This window comes from Battus philenor, unplaced genomic scaffold (genome assembly GCF_028537555.1).
Source record: "Battus philenor isolate CCGP_79_NKW_IND1 unplaced genomic scaffold, ilBatPhil1.0.hap1 SCAF_8, whole genome shotgun sequence".
Taxonomy (NCBI): Eukaryota; Metazoa; Arthropoda; class Insecta; order Lepidoptera; family Papilionidae; genus Battus; species Battus philenor.
In genome coordinates, this window is record NW_027181748.1 from 6,810,470 (window position 1) to 6,815,415 (window position 4,946).

The following is a 4,946-nucleotide window of genomic DNA, read 5'->3' on the forward strand; positions in this document are numbered from 1 at the left end:
CTGAATCTTATTTTTATTTAATAACATTTGTAGTTACAGGACGCGTTAAGAATGCAGTTATCAGCGCGCAAATGTAAAAATTTAAAAGACTTACAAGGCCCAATTTAAGCCATTAGCAACCGCAGCTCGTTCGCGTTAAGAATTTACTTTGTCATCATTGTCCGCAGGCGTATATCCTGCCTTTTAACAAATTGTAAGCACACTTTTAACATTGCCAGCGGACAATGACAATTAACTACTTTCTTAACTCAAACGGATTGTTATAAACATTATTAAATAAAAATAACACATATAAGCCCCTAGTATAATCTTCAAGTATGCGTGTAGTATCAATCAATGTAATATCAATGGATCATAGTTATATGGGTACTAAGTTAATTGACTAGAGTGTTCGAAGAAAGACGCCTTTTGGAACATCACAGCAAAGTAGTATTCCAGTCGTGAAACGAATGCGATGATTTTAGAATTAAGAGAAATGTTTAGGCTGCTACCCACCTTTTAAAACAAGTTGACAGGTAAATTGTGGGCTCAATTATGTCTCTGTTATTATTAAAAGCTTTAACAAAACAATAGACATTAGCAGTAAGAGTAGCAAAAAGACCAGATATAATAATTTTGGTGTTCTGATTAAGAGTCTTCACGAAACGCCTGTTTAAGCAGCTTACAGCTTTTTAATCCAGTGGAATATTCTTGTGCTTATACTACGAGTATATATAGTGACTTCTTAAGTGTGTTACAACGTTAAGGTATTGCTATGGATAAGTGGTCTGGAAAATTGGCGGCCAGAATCTAAATTGACATGGTAAGTATGAAAATTCAAAAAAAGACGTCCGAGTTTCATAGGGAAGTTAATGCCGCAATAGAGATCGAAATTTCTATGGTACCATTCGCCTTGATAACGAGCACAGCGAAATTTTTAAACTTGGAAATCAAGGAATTGATCCTGCTCAGTTTTGCATGGGTTTTATGACCTGTGAAGCTGTGTCCGGTTTTGTAAATAACCCTGAGATATTTGACCCATGTACTGCTAGGGATGTAATGCCTGAAAAAAAACACTGATGTGTGATTTTCCACTTCCGAATTAATTTTCGTAGACGCGTGGCTATAGATGGAACACTTCAACATCGTTCTTTCCTTTTAGTGGGTAAAGGAAAATATTACTTGCGAAAAGGGTACAAATGTCTGATAGGGCTCCGGGGATATCACTAGTATAAAGTACGATAACCTCAGCTTTTAGTACACGGCGGTATAATCAAGGGTTTTTGCCACATTACCAATATGTGCTTGAGCTAATGTGAAGCATCACGTGTCGAAAGCGTCATTGAAAAAAATGCGTTTCTTATAATCTAAATGAAGCGCAGCATTTTTAATTCGAATTCCAGAGTAGTACCGCATTGCAAAGGGTCGTTTGTATCACTAATTGTTATGATTTCAATAAAGATGCATAAATACATATCGAGCAATTATTGTTTTTAAATATAAAATCGATTTAGTAATCATTGTTACTACGCTTGTTATTTTAAACGATAATGTCACAGGCTTATTATTTTATAATAATTCTGTTCTCACTTAGACACACAAGACATCCTTTAGACGGTTGTAATAAATAGCAGATTGGTGGACAATACATCGATTCCGAATTCTTAATCTATCTAGTGGTTATCAATATTCTATAAATATTTTGATTATTAGCTTCTGGAGTAGAACTTCCACTCACGAAGTGGGCAGATGACCATGTAAAGGTCGTCGGAAGACGTTGGATATAGGCTGCTTGTAACTGGTCGTATTTTTAATCTGTAAGGAGAGCCTATGCCCAGAATTGGACATCCTATAGCAGAAATAATAATAATGAAAGCTAAACTACAAATGACATAATTATGCTTGCAGTCTTCAAAAATGTACATGTATATGAATTGGGAACAAATTGGTGTTGAAAGTCATTGTGATTACTTTGCTTAAACTGTAACGAATAAAGTAGATGCTATTTTCACAAAAAAATAAATAAAGTGAAGGGGAGTTAAAAATAGTGAATTATTACTTTATTTATGTAATTGAATATAGTAGTTGGTGAATTGTACACTTGCAATTCTCTTGTGAAATTTATTTATTTATTTTAAGGAAGCCTAACAGCTATAGATAATTATGCAAATCAATAGTGTAGATAAACCAAGGGCCAATAAGTCGACTTTAATTATAGTATTATATTACATTACAAATATTTAACAAGGGGTCGGAATTAGAATTATTTCCAACAATTTTTTTCGCGAAAAGAATGCTGTAAAATTCCTATTGCTAATTTATAGACATAATGAGAACTAACTTTTTTCGATGGTCTCATTAAAAAATGTAACGTAATCTCTAAAGGTTAATGTACTTTTCATGTCATTAATGTTAATGATATGAAAAGTAAATTGCCTACAACATAAATATGCGGAAAACGTCACGATCAAAAGGAAGTGTAGGTCTGCAGACTAATCAAAGTTTATTCAATTAATTCTCAGTGAGGCGACGTTTTACGATGACGGTGACATATACGCGGGAATTGGAAGTGTATTGCCAATTATAAGCTTTCACAAATATTAGACATCTCGACCAGAAAAAGCAAAAAATGTCGGAAACCGCGGAATGTATCAACAAAATGGATGAGTATTCATCTAGGCAGCATCAGACCACAGGAATTTTTAATCACGTAAAAAATATCGGATATTTTGGTATGTGTTAATGAGTCTACCATCTAGCCTTGCACTTTTAAACTTTGCTGGTGAGGCCAGTAAAAGTCTAAAAGTGCAAGGCTGTCTCTTCAAAATTCCTTTGATAGCGGTACGTAAACATCAAGATAGTATTATTAAAATTCCTTGTCGCAATTTTATAACATATCTTAAATTTATACAGAAATGGAATTGTCAAATACAAAATGGCAACTAACTATCAGCATAATTCCATATTTTTAGAATATGCTAATGTAAAAGATTACATTATATCAATAAAAATTTAAAACATGTAAATGTAATACGAAAAAACTTATAGAAATATTTATTGTTTGTTGTATATACATGTAATTGGTTATAAATGTATAAGCTTTAAAAGAGTGAATGTATAGCTCATTTACCGTAAATTTATGTAAGGTACACTGTAGTCTAAACTCAATAGTATCAGAAATAATGAACAACGTTATGGTAATCGTAAGAGATAGCATTTTAAAATTTAAAATATTCCATATTAAAATTAATAATGGTTTACTATCTGTCCCTGCAGACTTTGTACTGACGGACGTTATTGGCCTATTGCGTTCCAAAAAAAAATTCCATATTTCAGTGATCATTTTTATATATGGTGGTTAGAAAAAGTGTACAAGTTTTTGTTTACAAATGAGCCATTCATTGATCCGTTTAAAACTATTACACCTATAACCAATTACCTTGTATAATTTGAGTGCTATGACATTGATTATTTATGCATAATTTTTAATTTTTTAATTATATATTTAAAACATTAAACAAAACTATTTACATCATTACTGTTTTTGCCTACTTACAGTCCTGTTTTCGATTAGCTAAGGTACATAATAGTTTAACAGCTACCACGAATTCTTATAAAAAAAAAGATAGCAAAATGTTACGTGATTTTTACGTCGAAAGATCAGTAGGAAATTTGTTGAGATGATATTCATTCTTTTTATTTGATTGTTATGTGCGTAGTCTATGTTATTCGCTTAATAGTGCTCTAAATAAATTTTAGTATTAAAATAATTTTCAAAATTAGGGAAAAGATTACGAGAAACGCTGCTAATGAATTGAATGAGTTTATTTATGGAAAATGTTTATTTTGAACATGGCTGTAATAAACTGTTTAGCGGACCTTGTCTCGGTTATGTTAATCTCAATACTAAAATATACTAACAGTCAGTACTGTTCCGACAATAGGGAGTGTCAGCCGTGGAAATTAAAACCAAAATAGTTCAATTACAACTACGGTCAAATTTTGTAAGTATTTTATCAGTATAAAAACATTACTCAATGCTATTTAGTAATATTTAAAAAGTAATATAGAATTGGACATTACATTACCTAAGAAATATCACAATGCTAAGTTGTAATATTTCTAAGAATTGTCTTAGTATTTTTGCTTCCTTCTACTATTATAGTTTATGATGATGTCGTCATTGTTTGCCCGAGTGGCTTACTTTAACAGCTTCATTGGAGCTGAGTTCACGGAACGGCAGAGTCTGTTAACTTTACAAAAGTTCTACTGGGCCATTCGTATCCCTGTTGCATGATGGCGTTCGTACGAAAGCAGCAGCTGTACACGTGTAAGTGTACAGTGTGATTAATGTAAGTGTGCGGCTTGGAATAGCAGTGAGAAACCCTCGGCAATCTGAGCTAGGATACCGAACCTACCTCAGATCACACACGCTGTTCACGGGCACAGGAGGCCGCCCCCGGAAACGAATTCAATCCTATCCTCTATGACGCTTGTCTTAGCTACCAGCACAATAAATACTGTTGTGAATTTCACATAGATTCTTAGAATACACAGTTTTGTTAAGCAAAGAAAATAAATCACTGATAAAAACATCACCCTTCCGTCGTTTCTAAAGGATATTGACAAAATGAAGAAAACTTAGTAGACATTAAGTTAGGCACCTCCAAATTATATGAATTCTCTTCATCTTCAGATATTAGATGAGACATTATTTAACGGTCGCCCTTAATTCGAAACGGCTATACTCCACTGTTTGGCATTGGATAGTCCACGTTCTAGTGCTGAGGAACCGTCTAAGAAAGAGAGAGTTACCATCATTAAAGTTATTTATTATCAAACATGCATCATTTTAAAACAAATTAAAAAAAATTAAAAAAATTTTGGGTCTCAATAACATTCAGAAGGTGAGTTGGATATGGTGGTCAGAAAACGCTTTTTACAAGTTGCGTATTGAAAACAATGGC